Source organism: Pseudopodoces humilis, chromosome 8 (genome assembly GCF_049639895.1).
Source record: "Pseudopodoces humilis isolate 2021_Gansu_Grassland_sample_001 chromosome 8, ASM4963989v1, whole genome shotgun sequence".
Lineage (NCBI taxonomy): Eukaryota > Metazoa > Chordata > Aves > Passeriformes > Paridae > Pseudopodoces > Pseudopodoces humilis.
Window position 1 is genome coordinate 12,254,373 of NC_142207.1, and position 17,023 is coordinate 12,271,395.

Genomic DNA, 17,023 nt, shown 5'->3' on the forward strand with positions numbered 1-17,023 from the left:
AGCAAAGCCTTCCAGAATGAAGGTTGCTGAGGGGAGGCAGGCAGTGTGAGGAGCCAGAATACATTAGCCAGAGGCCAAATACCAAGGACACAAAGGAAAACAAAAAAGCAGAGGGAATTTTGCCTGTCTGAAACAGGTCCTTAATGAACATGTTAGGATTTGATACAGCAGAGATCAATGACTTTCTAAAAACACAGACCACTTGTGTAGATAACATCAGCTATAACACAGGAAAAAAAACCCCAAACACCCGAGAAGGCATCTCTCGGAGAGTGTTTAAGGGTAACTCTCTCATTTAGAATAGCATGTAACAGTAGTTCTCAAAAGGAAAAGAAAAAGCAGGTCAAATCTGGAAAAGTGTAAGAAGGTCTCAAAATGAAAGAGTAATGCCTCTAGTAATGAGGTGTCAATAAGAACTGAAGTGTGACGTTATGCTGCTTCTCCAGGTTGAAACTTCTTTCTCAAGGGAGGGGGAAAGCAGATTTGCCTTATGCAGAATCCCATGTGATCCCAAGGGAGGCTGGCTGCCTGTTACCCACAGCTGGCATGCACTGTCAACTGCTGGTGGATCAGAATCCTGCTCACATTATTTCCTAGTCAAATCCTTTATTTTTATTATATTCAGAAAATGGTGGTCCTGTAGTTGTAACACCAGCCCTGTACCAAATGTCTGCAGCAAGGAATCATTTTACAGATACTGTTTTTCAGAACTGTCTACAGATAAAAAATGTGGTCTCAAAATGAATCCTTACAGGATATCCACTAAGTGGATTCATGGCTGATCATTCACATTTACTGCTGTCTCCTGAGGGGATGCTGCTTAACAAGCTCACCAGACGGCCTGGCTAATTTGTAAATCAGTGTTTCAGCTTTGTCTATTACAACATGCAGCATCATTTTATGCAACAAGAACATCTTTAATTTACATATTCAACATCATCAAGCTGGTTCAGGTGTGACCATGCTATAAAACCTACATGATTCTAGTACAGCTTTGTGTAAACATTAATTATATATTTGTTCTATCAGTCTACATCAGCACAAAACAGCAAGCAGAAAGGGCACATGAATTTTCTTTATCTTAAAAATCAGTCACAACAATCTTGTTCCTACAAAGACCATATAGGCTGTAAACCCATATTTTTTGTCTAAACAGATCTGCTTCTTTTAGTCTTTTCCAGTGATTTACAATACTAATTATGCTAGAATTGGACATAGGGAATGGCGTCATCAGGGATGATGAAGGACTGCAAGCTTTGTATAAAGCAAAGGTGTTTTAAGCAACACAAGAGTTAGACGTTTGTTTTGTTGCAAAATGTTTGTATATTTGTTGCAAAATGTACAACTTTCTGCACCCAAATTAAAGCAAAGCCTCAAACCAAACAAAAGCAATACATCACTAGAGCAAATATAATGATGAAATAATTTTACATATGCATCCATAGAGGATATCAGAGTGATCAATTTGCATACCCAATTCTGAAATAAGATTCCTGTGTGACCAGTTGGTTTTGTTGCAATCTTTTGTTCCATCTACAGGAGCCTCCACCTGTGCTGCCAGCCAGTTGCAATAGGCTGTTACACAACCCAACACATGTCCCAGTTAGGCCCTAAAACTGGTTTCACCCAGCTCTCAAGATTTCATTTCTCTTGAGAAAAGTAATTTACTACTTGTGATGTGTATTTAAGGCTTCTGGTAATGTCCGGTGCCTTCAAAGCCCCACTGACATCATATTTCTGTGTTCTTGGTGGCCTGCACTGTATTGCCTGGCTTTTCTTCAGTGAATTATAAGACTTGGCTTCCTGAAAAAATAACTCACGTTTCACTAGCACAATGTGTACATCCCCACTGCATAGTTCAATGTACAGAAATAATGGTTTGTTAGGATGTCTGTAAAGATAAGCAAAGAGATGTAAATAGATACAACACTTTCTTAATGTTCTATTATTAATATATCTTCGTTATGGCAATATAACTGCTGTGTTATTAAAACTGCTTTACAACAGATGCAAACTTTTAACCAGGCATATGGGTTTATACAGTCTAGAGAGCTCTTTGAAGTCAGAGGGTGAATAATCGAACCAGCTTAACTTTAAATCCTCTCAGAAAGCACACAGTTTTTGGAATCAAGCAACTGCAGTTTGCTTTAGAATGACAAGCTTTTAAAAAAACTAAATCTAGAGGAAATGTTATTACTATTTCACAATCTATTTTTCTTTTTTCTCTTACACATACTTCATATACATCTCTGTGGATTGGAACATGGTTTTGTCCACTGCCTGTCCAGGGCTTAACAACAGGATGACAGATTCACAGGTATTTGCTGGACTCCCACTGCCTGCCTAAATGTCAATTGTAGTGAAACAGTAGTAGAAACATAGAGGGAAGGTCTTTCTGAGTGAGCTTTCTAGATTATTGTGTCGTTTTTCACAAGGGTTTGTCATCTTTGATCACAGTGTCCAGTCTTACCCATCTTTTGGTACTTCCCATCAGCAATTTGTTCAAATTCTAATCAGCTTTTAAACACTAAATTGTATCAATTTTAAACATGCCATTTGTATTGATAAGAAAAGGATGTTTAGGGTGAAACAAATACACACAGAGCCCTACAGAACATGTCCCTAGTTTGGGCTGCTGCATTATCCCTCCATGCCAGTCCCAAACAGCCTCCCTGTGATTAACATTGCCATGGCCTGATTTACACACAGATTTAGTATATGCAACTCATTATCATATTGAAACTTCTGGGTGGCTCAACTCCTGTGAGAAATTGGACGTAATAGCATTCTACACAGAAAAAGATATAAGTACCTATTAACCTGTAGCAATTTACCATAGCATTTATAAAGATATGAATAATGTGCAGAGTCATGCACATCTTACTAATGCAGACTGAATTATTCATTGCAAAGCTGGGCAATATTTTTATCAAATACTTATTATGGATAAATATTTTCCTTATTCAGTACCTTGATATATGTTTCAATAACACTTTGCAAGTAATTCTTCATGCAAAGGTTGAACTGAAATATTAGTACTTTCTTCCTTTGAATAGTTATTTCCAAATCAATTTCCTTTATGTTATTTATTCATTACAAATGAATAAATGGTATTCATGGAGCTTGTTTCTCTCTAGGCTAATAAACAGACTTGGTGTTAGCCCCCAAGTACTTGTAATCTCAGCTTCAAATGTGCAAGCTTTTGCACAAGAGTGGATCTCCAAGGTATCACAATATTTCTGGCATCAACATGGAGATAAAAGAAACACAGGAAACCAAGGAAAAGTGACTCAAAAGTTCAAAATATGTAGTAATTGCATAAATATCAGCTGATATATCCTTATTCTATTGAATGTCATTCTTTATTTTGTTTTTGATATTTCTGCCCTTTTCTTCCTTTAATGCCTGAATTTACTCAATCTCACATTCTCTTGTCTATTTGTTTGAGATTAACCAATTTATATTTGCTTGAAAGTAGTCCCCAATTTCTGATCAAATGCTGCTCTTGCAGGACTGTAAATACACAAATGCTATAAATAATTCTCCATTGCAAATATTCTCCAAGACTTAACCCCAAGGCATGCAGGTGCTACTTTTGTCTCCTTTCCTTTAATTTTCAGATATAAACACACCATCACCATGAACAAAATTCACCTTTGTCATCAGTGGCCAAAACAGGACAGCCCTGACATTTTGTGAGTGGACACCCTGTACTTCCTAAGCTTCAGGAAAAGTATTTCTTCTTATAAACTATAGACAAGATGTGCATACCATGAGGTAAAATGTGGTCAGTGATTCCTAGCTCCTGGAGGCACAGGCTGGCTTAGCCCATAATGAGCAGGGCTCCCTCCCTCTGAGAAAGGTCACGCACACATTACAGGATGGCCCTTCTTATTGTGAGACATCATCATTACTATCATTATTACTGTTATTACTGCTACTATGGTAATGCCAACAGCAAGGAGCTGGCTTTTTTCAAATGCACCGTGTGAAATAACATGGTGGCTGTGCTGCAGCCCTCAGGAGTGAGGCTTTTACAGGTCATGCTGTTGGCCTGGCGTGGGGTATGCAGGAACATGGGGGCTCTGGGGTGGCACTGGACAACCAGCCAAGGTGATGGGGTGTCACACCTGGTAGAGTTAGGAGAGACATTTCAAAATCAAGCTCCTGAGCCAAACAGAAATGCTGGTGCAGGTGTACCCTACAGTGTGTGCACAGATGTTACTCTCCTGCAGCAGATCAAGCTCCCTTCTGCTAGAATGAAATGCTACTTAAAAGATGCTTCTAGCTGCAAATTGGCATTACTGTTTCCTCCCAGTAATGAGGCTTTGGCAAACAATTTACTAGCATTACAATTTACCTGTACTCAGCTTTGCACTTGCATTTGCTGATCACTGCAGCTGAAGCAAAAGAAAATAAACACATCAGATGCATGCACACATTACTTAAATATAGTGCACATTACTAGGCTGTCCTCAAAATAAATAAGAAAAACAGAAAGCAAATTCATAGAACAGGGTCTCTGTCTACTCTGCCAGCTACTTAGAAGTCTATTGTGATCTCTGATCAACCAGATCAGTCAGAGATTTATGACTTTGTAATTTTTGAACACAGAAAAATTTAATTCATAGATAATTTAAAAGAAAACACTGGTGTGTTGAGAAAGAAAAGATAATAGCAGCACAGATTCTGGCCAGATCTAAATCCCAGGTGATGGAGAGAGAGAGGAGATTAGGATAGGATCCTGTGGCCCAGTGACAGCCAAACTAAATGGTGATTATCCACTTCTAATTTAGGCAATCTTCTATTCACCTATGTCATGTCTTTTAGAACAATAACCATAAGAATTATTTATCATTTTTATTTACTGCCACTCTTCTTTTTACAGATGAAGGCTACAGCACTTACCATCATGAAACAGGACCATATGGCTTCAAGATGAGAAAAAAATTTGTTAAACGCTGACTTAATTATTTTAATTCCTATCTTGATAATGAAACACCAAATGAGAACAGAATTCAGCCTAAGAGATGAGGTGTCAGAATAATTTTAAATCTTGTCACTAGGTAATGACTGTAATGGTATCTCTTACTTAGGTACCTTCATTAGCAACTTAATGGTGAGAGCATGTTTTAGCGATAGTGAACATGTGGAATAATCCATGTTCTGGGGCAAAAGATTAGCTTAATGAGGAGAGAGCCAATTTCCTGAAGAAGTGCCTAATATAGTTCCTGCTTTTAAAAGAAGAACAGTAATATGGACAATTTATCATTACAAGGTATAAAAACCTTAACTTCATGCTTTGGTGCATTTATAGCACTCCTGCAGAGGGGAGAGAGATTAATAGATTTTTCTCATGTGGTAAAATAGGTGGAAATCTGTTCTTCCAAATCCTTTTACTCAGTAGAGTAGCATTCATTACCAGGAGATTGGGTTCAAAGAGCAAACTATCACTTAGCCTTTCAGTCACTTCATGTTTCTCTACATGTTTATTATGTTTTTAGACACCTTTGAAAATGTGTCCCACAGACACCCAAACCCCGTGAATACAGCTTTGATAAATGCTCATATCTTTCAAATACATTGTACTTTATTTTCTTATAAGCAAGTAGCTTTAACTTCAGTGGTCAAGAAACAACAGCAATAGCAAAAACTCAAAGCAACAGTGCCACAAATCTTTAGCAGAAGTACAGAAGCTGCAGCAAGGAACAAGCATGAACATTATGTCATCTGGTCCATCTTGCCAACAAATGATGTTTCTCTACAGCCTTGGCAAGAAAACCTGGTAATTGGGCTTGCCAAAATTAAAACCAGCAAGAGCCTTTATACCTGAAGTACAAAGAAGAGAAATGAGTACAAACGTAGTATTTACTTTGCATCTTTTTCAGAATTGAAGCAGAAAGGCTTCAGTATCCTTGAATATTCATCCCCAGGAAAAAGCTGAACTAAATTTGCTGTCTTGGTACTTGACAGTTCATGCCATCTTGCACTTGTCCAGTAAGTTTAAGTAGAAAAAATTCTACAGGGAAGGTTTAATTTTCTTTTCCTATTTGCTCAATATAAGATACACTATTTGCCAGCCTACATCTGCAAGTTATGACAAGCTTACCATAATATAAAAAGACTGTGAGTTTAGTTTAAAGTTTTGGGGTTTTTAGTTTTTAAACTGAGATTTAGCACATTAAAAGATTATAGTTTTAGACAGTCTCAAGCTCTCTTACTGTTCCGCAGAAAAACCATTCTGTCTCTGGGCACTCAAGCTAGCAACCCTTTTCCAGTGTAACCATTCCACTTCATGTTGCCTCAGAATAGCATACTTGCATAAACAAAATTCTGTCTAGAAAACTGTATCATGTTAATGATCCTCTGTTATATATATACAAGAAAAATTAAATAAACTGGACAGGCATCAGACAAACATCTCCAAATAGAAGATAACCTCATCCTCATATAGGAGTAAAGTTACATGAGATACTTGGAAATTTGGATGGCAGCAACCAGTTTGGTGATGAATACTTAACTGCACAAAATGCTTTTCCCTATAATATTAATTTTTGTTAATGCCAGTCACCAAACAAAGCAGATCAAATACAGGATCTTTAGGCTGATGGTGCACAAAACCCATTCTGCTTTGAGGTCAGGGGGACCAGAATGGTGACTGCCACTCTCCCCAGCCCGTCTGGGCTGACACACACAGTGCTCAGAAAATCCAGGTAGGAGCCATAGCCAGGATGTGGCAACTGCTCCCCTGCTATCTCGGTGAGACAGCCAGTGCTGTGCTGCTCTGAGAAAACAAAATCCCTGGAAGGCCTTCTGTATGGAATACAAACCAGACAGGCTTCTTACGACCAAATCCAAGGAATAGGAGGAGATGTATAAAATAAGCATTATTTGATCCTTGTCAACTAGTAGACCTTTCTGTCAAGATAAGCTTAGCTTTCAGGACAGTCAGACTGAATATTTGGGGCTATATTTAAAACAGACTGTCCAGAACTTACGGTGAGATAAATTCATGTAACTCTGCTGATTTCAGAGGAGCTGTTGCAATTTAGATGAACTGAATTTCTAGTTCATAATTAAAAACTGTGACTTGCTTCTAACATATGTGGAAATGTTGTAATTTCATCCTTTTACTGGAAAATAAATGATACAAGTGATTTACATCCTACAGAAACACAATAAATTTGTAAAACAAATGAATTTATATTGCATTCTTTTCAACTAAATCTTCCTTTTTATAATACCTAAGTTTACATGAGCTGTGGCACCATGTATTCTGACTTTCCTTCATTCCTACCCTGTCACTTTTGGTTATGAAATATCAGAGTTCTCAAATACCAAATAATTAATTGATTGTGGGAAATCTGAACAAAAAAAAAATTTTTTCCCAATATGAAGCTGCCATTCTCAGAAAATAATAAGAAAAAGAAAATGCTAAATCTATGTCCATAGAAGAAAACTGTCTGAAAAATAACATATATTCAATTTTACCATGCACCAGAACCACCTGTCCCTTCTGATGCCCCTGCTTCACTTCTCAGCCAACTCCTACACATTTATGGTGACTGCCAATAGAGAATCTCACACATCAGTATTATTCCATCAAAAATAGTACAAGTATGCTAATTTTAATCACCTAAAGATTTAAAAAACATAGTGCTTGTGGCTGGGGTTATACAATAAGGTTTTTCTACAAAGAGCAATGGTTTGCTGTGATTTCTTGAATTAGTGAACAAAACAATGATCAGAAAATGAATAAATAATTTTAATGGAAATATATCTTCTCCTAGCAAAAAAAGCTTCTTTCGAAGAGTAAGTGATCAAGAGATGCCAAACAATGAAAAGCTGGTTCAAAGACAGTAAACAAAAAACAAAAATGATTGATAATTTTTCTACGTCACATAAGCTTGATTGCAAAATACTCCTATGTACCATAATAAAATCAACCTGTTTTGCTAAATTTATTAATGAATTAGTAATGAGAGAGTAGAGAAAATAATAATTTTGTAGGCAGGAAAAAGACAAGAAAAAAAACAAACCCTCAGTGGAATTTGACAAAACTAGACAGTCTGTTGGTGAAAATCCCCATAAAGATGTATATTAAAACATACTGCAGACATGAAAGGGGGTATTTGACCACAATATAGGTTTAAAAATGCTGCAGGATTGCATTTGTATCTGATCAGGGAAGCCAGCAAGCTCTGCTCTCCAGAAGCAGCAGATACACCCACCACAGTCTTGGGAAGGCATTGGGTTAACCTAAGTATTTCCATATTGATCAAGGTGTCAGGTTGCTCAAATATTTTCTTCTCTTTCTTATGTACTTCTCACCAAAAACATAAACCACTGAAATCTCCTGTGTTATAGGCAATTTCTCTAGCAAGTGGTTAAAACCCTATTTTTTTCTAAATGATGCAAAGCATGAACTGAGAGCTGCCTGAAAATAATATACACATCAAGCCTATGGTACCACTTGCTTGGCCAACAGATACCACAAAGTAACAGCAATGCTGTGCTGATCATTTTTTTCCATTATTGACCAAACAGAAATTTTTAGGGACAGAACATGGCAGGCTCTTGGAACTACCCTATTTTCTAAGTGGCAAACTTGGCATAAATAAAAGTCTTGCCTCGTTGAGGAGGGTCACTCAGCTCCTTCTGAGGGACCAACATGCTGCTAAAGGGCCAAAGCTCCATGGGAAAAAGAAAATGGCTCAGCTGGCAAGATGAGACACCTGCTGCATATGCCTTATACCAGGCTTTAAGCAAAGCCAGATCTCTGACAGCAGTTTCTGGCTAAACCCTCTTGACTCAAATGGCCTCCTGTCCATCTGTGGTAATTCAGAGTTGCAGCAGTGTGGAGATTTCATTTTGGTCTTAGTAATAGACGACAGCAACCTTGGGCCACTCTCCCTTCCCTTTGGTTTGACTCTCATTAATCAAGCCCTGGAGCTAGAAACCGCTTTTCCTACCAGCATGGCCTTGGCACTTAAAAATCCAGGATTATACATGGCAGACATAACATTAAGTGAACCAAAGAATCTCAGCCTGCAACTCAATTCAGCCTGTTAATTCCAGGAAAAGCAGTCATGTCCTCAAAGTCTTTGTGCTTTGCTGAATTCCTGAAAAAAAGTTCTCTTTCAGAGAGAAAGTCAAGTGTTATCCCCACTGGGCAGGAGTTACTCAAGCACATATGCTCATCACTGATTTGCTGCCAGTGCTCGTGTGACTGCCTGCCTGCCAAGAGGGACACAAAGTTCACATCTGACACACAGAGGCTTACCCTGGATGTTCTCTGCCTGGCAAATCACTGTTCTTTGGTCCACAATATTATTTGTTATCATCAGAAACAGGGCAGGGGAAATTTCTGAATTTGTGATTTTCTTTAAATGATTTATAGGGACATTGAGCAGAACAGAGTAATTTTTAAGCTAGGGAATCACTGTTTCATAGCTGACAGCCCATGAACTCATCCAACTTTTAATAGCTGAATTACAAAATGTGCAATGAGTTTATGATGGCATGATGGATGCACACATTTAACGCCAAGAAAATAAAACAGCTACAACATGATCTGTATTTTACACATTGCTTTTCATGGAACCTGTTCATGCAATAAGATATTTATATTGCATACTCTTTGACAGCCTGGATAGAATCTAACCTAAAGGAAATTATAAAGTACTAAAAAGTACTGTAAAGATGGAAAATTGTAAAAGACACATGAGGTGATAATATTTCTGTGCCAAAATTTATAGAAGGGGGGTTTTCAGACTGTAATGAAAAAATTTAGCAGTCTTTTTGCTCTCCATAACCTATTTAGTAGCAATGAAAGTGCTGGTTTGATTTCTTTTTTTTTTTTTCCCATCTTTTTTTTTTTCCTCTTCTAGGAAGTCAACACAAAAAGAAAACCCAAGGCAAAATAAGACTTGAGAAGGAGGCAGAGAGGACACTATTCCACACTACTGAAAATAATCTGTCCAAGGAAAACCTGATTAGTGCTTTGTGGTTAGATCATCCACCTTGTGGGATTACTTGGTTTCAGTCCCTTATTTCCCAAGGAGTTAAAACGCTTTCCACATTAACTATAATGAATATGATGCAAATGTTCCTTGGATTGCAGGATGCAAGTATCCCCATTTGTATTCTGTGTAACCTACCATAATATTCCCTCCGTCTCTTCCTCTTCCAGAGCCACAATTCCTAAATTTCCTCCTGCACCATGACACAGGATCCCCTTCATCCATTAGTGCCTGCAACCCCCTCTTTCATATAATCTCCAGGAGATTATGGTTTAAATCTACAAATCATAAGCCTGAAGAGATGATTTAGCACACATCTATATCCTCAACATGCACACTAGCATGTTACACAACACAGTGGGCACAATGTCAGCTCCTCAGCTGTGTGTTAAAAGGACATCCCAGATCCCAGTGGAAATGGGTTTGATCCTAGCAGTGAAGCTTTGGGTGGCTCAGAGCACAGAACAGGCTGATCCCCTCCACAGATGCAGCACCAGTGACCAAGTGGCTGAGCAGGAATCTTCATTGGTTGGCAGCAGCACAACCAGGGCACTTCCAGAGCCTGTCTGCGTTCTGCCTGCCAAGTGAGCAGAGGTGCTCCTGCTGGGGTGATGCACCTTTCCTAACTTCCAATTTGTACCACAACATCAACCATGCCTCCTGCTGGTTTTAGGCAAGCACCTGGATTAGGCCATCAATATTGGCTCTCTCTATACCACCCAAAGCAAAATTCAGTGGAAAATCTTTAAGATTAAAACCAGAGCAATGCCATGCAAGAAAACTAGTGCATAGTAGGTCTGTTCTTTTACAGAAGCTTTCATAGTTTCAGCTGAAGCCAACATGCATCCAACACCCATAAAAACCAGCTAAAGAACAATTATTTCTACACCAGACATCAGAATGGAAAGTCCAAGGTGATGATATTGAGTAAAAGGAGAAAGGTTTGGATGTATCTGATCCCAGAACATGCACACACATTTGTTCAAAGCTGCATCAAATCTTCTTCCAGCCTCAGAATAAAAGAAACTTCAGGGACAGCCATGATAAAATTTGGGAAATCTGTGCTACAGGTAAACTTCCCTTTGGTATTGCCACATAACTCTTCTCCAATGCAAGCAAATTTTTTATCTGGATCAAGGAAATAATAAATGTGTGTGCCAGCTGAAATGCTTGTTCAGAATATGGCATCACATTTGGTTATTTTTTTTCTGCTCACTGCATAAGCAGAAAAAAAGATCTGGTCACCATGTGACTCCAGAAGAAAATGTACCTTTTTTGATTCATCTATTGTGAGGTTTCAGCAGAGATTTTTTCTTTAATACTAACTGAAAGAAATCCCTAATATGTAGAAAATCCCAATTACTCTTCTTCTCATTCAGCTCTCAGATCATTTCCATGGCTCTTCATATCAAGTTCTGCTGCTGGAAAGTAAGAAAAAAATTGAAAGACATGTTTTTACAGTTCAATTTGCAATTGCTAAAGCATGACTTCAATTTGCAACACATAAACTATGTGCTGGCCAAAAAAACAAGAAAAAACCTTTGCCTTTTCACCTACTTCACAGGTGTAAAGCCATCATACACACACCAAGTTTTCATCCAGCCACCTGTAACTGTGCCACAGCTGTCTTCAAATATGATACAAGCAAACACTATTAAGATGTCTAAATTGTGATTGCAAAAAAACTACCTGAATTTAAAACATCCATAAAATGATGGATTCAGCATTTCCTTTTATAAGGTGGTGCCATGCTTAATGAAAACTTCAATAAAAAGTTTGTCTGGTTCCTGATTTGACTTTTTCAATATTCACTATGATATCTTTAGGTTAAGATGAAGAATGTGGAAATCAAAGGGAAATAACTGTTAGGGGAGAAACAGAATTTTCCAATTGCTTAAAAGAATATATATAAATAATAATCTTTGGTATCACTGGCTTTTATTTTCCTATGGCAACTTATAACCATCACAGGCATATAATGAATGTCTGAACATTAAGAATTTATGTGTGCTGCCTTAGATGAGCATAATTCTCAACTATTATTAATGAGAAATTATAAAACACACTTCAAGTTTTATGCCTAAATTACATGAAGTTTCCAAAACCCATAAATACATCTGTCTATTGGTATCTACAGAGAATTATATAACATGCTTTTAAAACACAGTCACTGAGGCAGTGAAACTCATCCCAAATGAGAAAAGATCTTGCAAGGAAAACTTTCTACAGAGTAATTCTTACCATGCTCTGCTGTCTGAAATATTTATATAGATTTCTCCAGTCTAGTCAGAAAATGGAGAATAAAAAATGGAGAAAAAAAGTGGTTTTTTTTTTCAAAACCAAGCTTGTTATTTACAACATGCTTGATCTCGATTTTCAATCTTCCCTGAGAAATTGATCCAGTATTTCATTGTATAGGAATTAATTTAAGAATCAATGTAGCTTTAAAATAGTAATGCAGATTATAGTGTTATCTTTACATAACATAAGTTAAATCTCTTAATAGCTAGAGTGTTGTAATTTACTAGTTTTCACTTCTAAAATTCCACTTCTGATTTTTATATCACAAATTATAACTTCAGTCTTAGCCAATACACATTGCTATTGACAATTATTTTTGTGTAATGGAGCTCTGCAAAATTTTATTTTCTCTGGCTGGAAATAAGAAGTAGCATGGACCTTTTGGATCAGCATATCTGGTAAAGCCAGTGTGGTATTGAACTGGCACATGCTGCTTAGTGCCAGTTGGAGAGGGAACCATCACACTGAGTTTTCAACTCCTTTAAATTGGGACTTGCTCCAGTGAAATCTGCAGTGGCAGAGCAGCAGCTACTTCCAGGGCAAAGAAGCACTCGAGGAATTGCTTTGGGTAAGGGGGCTAAAGCAAAAGCTTTTTATTACCTGGGGTACCTGGAACAGGCCTGCAGACAAGAAGCTGGGAGGGGATGGAAAAGGTGCTACTTGAGGATGCACTGAGCAGAAAACCCAGAAATCAGATGCAATTGGTTGTAGAGGTGAATTGCAATAGAGTTTGTAAGGAATGTGGTATTATTTTCCTTGGTTTTGCCTACGCATTTCTTCCTCATTGCAAACCCCTCATCCTTGCAAGACTCATTTAAAGTATTTTGTCAAAAGTAAGTGTTCTTTTCAGCAGACAAAACCCAACAGACCCCTCTGCTGCTGCTCAGTGGCAGGTGATTATAACCCAGCTATAAAGTTCTCAGTGTAACTGGCAATATAAGCAATGTAAGAACCCACAGTTCTCCAAGGCAGCACATGGATGTGCCTGAGCTAAGTCAACATTAGTACAAGCAGCTAATAGCACTGCATTAGTTATAATTTCTCAGCTCACAACACCACACCTAGCCAGAAGTATATGAAATACCCTGCAATTTTCAGGAAGAGGAAACAAAGTTTCTATGGGCTTAAAGGGAATAGCAGCATCTTAAAAGTGACAGAGGCAAATTAAGATCAAAAGTGAACTGGGTGACACAGACAACGAATAAGAAATACATCTTTTAAAAAGTAATGCTAAATGGAAATTTCAAAAGTAACATTAAATTATTCTCTTGTGTCAAAACAGGAAAGGTTTTAACCACTATGCCTGTTTTTCATGTAGTCAAAAGCATTTTTCCCAGAAAAAACATGTAGACTAAATGTAGTAAAAGACAGAAGAATTGTAGCTGCTGTGGTCCTTGGAAGGTAAGTACTGTAGGAAAAAGTAGGAGGTGCAAATGAAAGTGCAAGCAGCAAGCGAGCACTTAAAAGTTCACAAATCTTGCTTGAGCAAGCTAAAGCAACTTGTACGATGAGTCAGCAGACAGAAGAGGCAATTAGAGTAACAGAGCAAGGGGAAATGAAACAGAGAATGAAGAAACAACATTCCCACTGGAAAAGTTCCAGCATATCATAGAAACAAAGCTTTCAGAGGTCAGCAGGTCTGCACTAAACCACTAAACAGTTACTGGATGAAAGCTGTTTGGATACTGCATTTCCTTTCTTCATGTTCACTCTGCAAGAACTGCTGGAACTGTGAACCTGGGACCAGGCTCACAATGTCTTATGTTTTCTAAATACTCTTAGTCACCCTAATGAGATTTGCTGTTTTGCAAGACTTCTACAGAAGTAGTTTTTCCATACACAAAGGAGGACACAGCTTCACCTGTTACTCATTTATATTGAAAGAAGCTGTTAACACCTTGACTACATTAACAAGGTAATGCGCCTGCAGACCAAAGTAGAAAGTGATTCTGAGAAACCAGGTCAGGACTGGAAAAGGGACCAACTTTCCAGATGATGGGAATTCTACCATGGGAGAAAGAAAAAATAAAAAAGCTAAACAGGAGGAAGTTCTCCAGTAAACATGATTTGGGGGACAATTACTGTTTCAAAACAAGCAGAGAGCACCACAAATTTTTCTGGCAGTGTTTTTCCCACAGAAAAACTAAGGTAGGAGTCAAAAAAACATACACCTGCGTTGACTGTGTTGATCAAAGTGCATTTTTAGACACAAAACTGAGTTTATAAGAGCACTCTTTCTCTCAAAATTGGAGACCTGGATAGATTTTGGCAAACTTGGGCTTACTGAGGAGAGTAAAAACTTCCAACTACAGAGATACTTCAGTGTTCATTTCTGGCTATGAAGCTTAAGAGTTTGACTTGTACTTTTTCAGATGGGAAAAACAGACTTGGTTTCTGGCCAAAAAATTAGTCATTTTCTCCACTTTATGGATTTGGCAGTTTGAACAGCCTGAATATACTCACTTAACAAATCAATATATTCTCAGTGAAAAAGATGCCTAGCAAAACATCATCAGTGCCTTCAGGTTAATTTGTCTAACATAACAATTCCTGGAAAGTAATGACATTGTTTTTCTGTTCTTAAGTCTGATTTTGACAACAACCGAATTTCTCTCTTCCTGAAGGTGTCCTCCTTATTTCAAGATCTTAAGTATGTCTTCCTACATTAGCATTCTTCTGCTTGAAAGGCATTCTGCCTTTCAATAATATACACTTCCAGCTGAGTGAAATCAAGGAGGGACTGGATGCATGGATAGCAGATTGTCTGCAACTTACTAGTTTTTATATTGATGTAATCACACCTGCTACACAGAGCTTTTAACGAAAAGGAACAGATAACAGTTGCAGGACATGGCCCACACACTGCACAAAGCAGTAATCACTCCTTGATGGATCCTCTGCATTTGTTCCTCTGGTGAAAGCCACCTGTGTTTCAGCCATGGTGATTTGATTCATACATTCAAATTCACACCCCACCCATGCAAGCCACACTTTGTCACTGTGGTTGTTTCACAACTGCTACAGCCAAGGCCAAAACGACAGCAGTAGGCTCTTCCCAGCATCACCTCTTCCAACAGCATCAGCTTTCCCTGCAGGGCAAGAAGCTCCACAGCTCTGCAGTCAGCTCTCTCACCATCTTATCTGTCAAATTCTGTAAAGCACTCCAATGTGAAAAGGGGTGATAGCAGTGCTCTACTGTAATAAAAAAGGCTGTTTTCTAAAGGACCACTACACTTCAACTGAACCCCTCTGGGCAAGCCCATATACTTATGTGCCATCTGGGTGGAGATTTCCCTCTCTCTGAAGCTCCTGCTTCTGGTAAACTGCTAGAAAAGCCAGATACCCATAACAGCTGACTTAGGAACTGCTGTAACCAGATGACTTCCACAGCTTGTCTGTTTTCAAGGAATCTGTCCAGCTCTCAATCTTGCTCTTTTCTGACTCTATTTTTTTGACCATTAAACAAGCTGAAGGTATCTCCACAATGAGAAACTGCAATTTTTAGTATAAAGAAATACATGAGTCAGGCCCTGGAGTACATTTCTTGCACTTCAGTGGGAATTCTGAGCAAAGAAATGCTGACCCTCATCTCTTGCAGCATCACCCACTAAAGCTTTATGTAGCAGCAAGAATACATTTATATAAAAAAGAAATTACAAGGATCATTTTCTTTTCAGTTACCTAGAATATTTAGGATAATAACACAAATAAACCAGTCAAGCAAATTCCTCTTTAAACTAGATTTTATCTAAATTTAAACTAGCAACTCATTTTGGTCATTTGCTACTCATACTTCTCCATCCTTTAATCACTTTATCAGACAGAGAGCTTCATATCTGTAGATAGTATCCATTTTTATGAGAGCTCATTATTCCACTGACATCTCTGCTTTTATGGTTTCTAGACTTAGTCTTCTTTTATCCACATCTCCTAGCACTTCCTTTTAGCTTAACATCTTTTGTTGCTTTTCTACACAAAAATTTGTTCAAAGTCTGCCTTGTCTGAGCAGCAAAAGACAAGCCAGTCAATACTAAAACAAGTTCTTCAAATTCCTCAGATTTTCAGTTTCAGAGCTGGGGGAGGCTGTTCACTGACATGATTTACAAACTGATTTGTTTGGCCTTTTCTGGGCCACTGAATGAACTTGCTTTTCCACATCAGTGTATTCTTAGTACGGAACATTTCCACCTTTAATTCCGGGGTGCTTGCTTCTAGTGAACTCTCAAAATGAGACCATTTTTATCACCAGTATGTGGAGTTCCTGGTTGATTTCAGTGATAGTTCTACAGAAAAACATCCACAGTATAATAAAAGACTTTTCATGAGTACTGTCATGGCCATGTATTTGAGTTGTGCTATTCTTGCTTTTCAAACAGCATGGGTGATCTTGCAAGCAACAATTACCTTGCAACACACACACACACACACGCACACACAGTCTTTTCCAGGACAACCTGCACATTCCCAAAGTTCAGGGTAAATCTTATTTAGCAGTTGTGATTGCAATTCCTGTTTTCCCTTTATTGACAGTATGACACTGCGCTCAACTATATAGAGATGGAGGTATGTAAAGCCTTGGCAAGAATCTGTCTTTGGAAAGAAGGGGCATGTGTCTTGATGCTAGCCAGCCCCTCCTTACCAACACCATTGTGCCACAGCAAGTTCAAAGAAGGGTAAATGGGGCACTGCATTTATGCAGT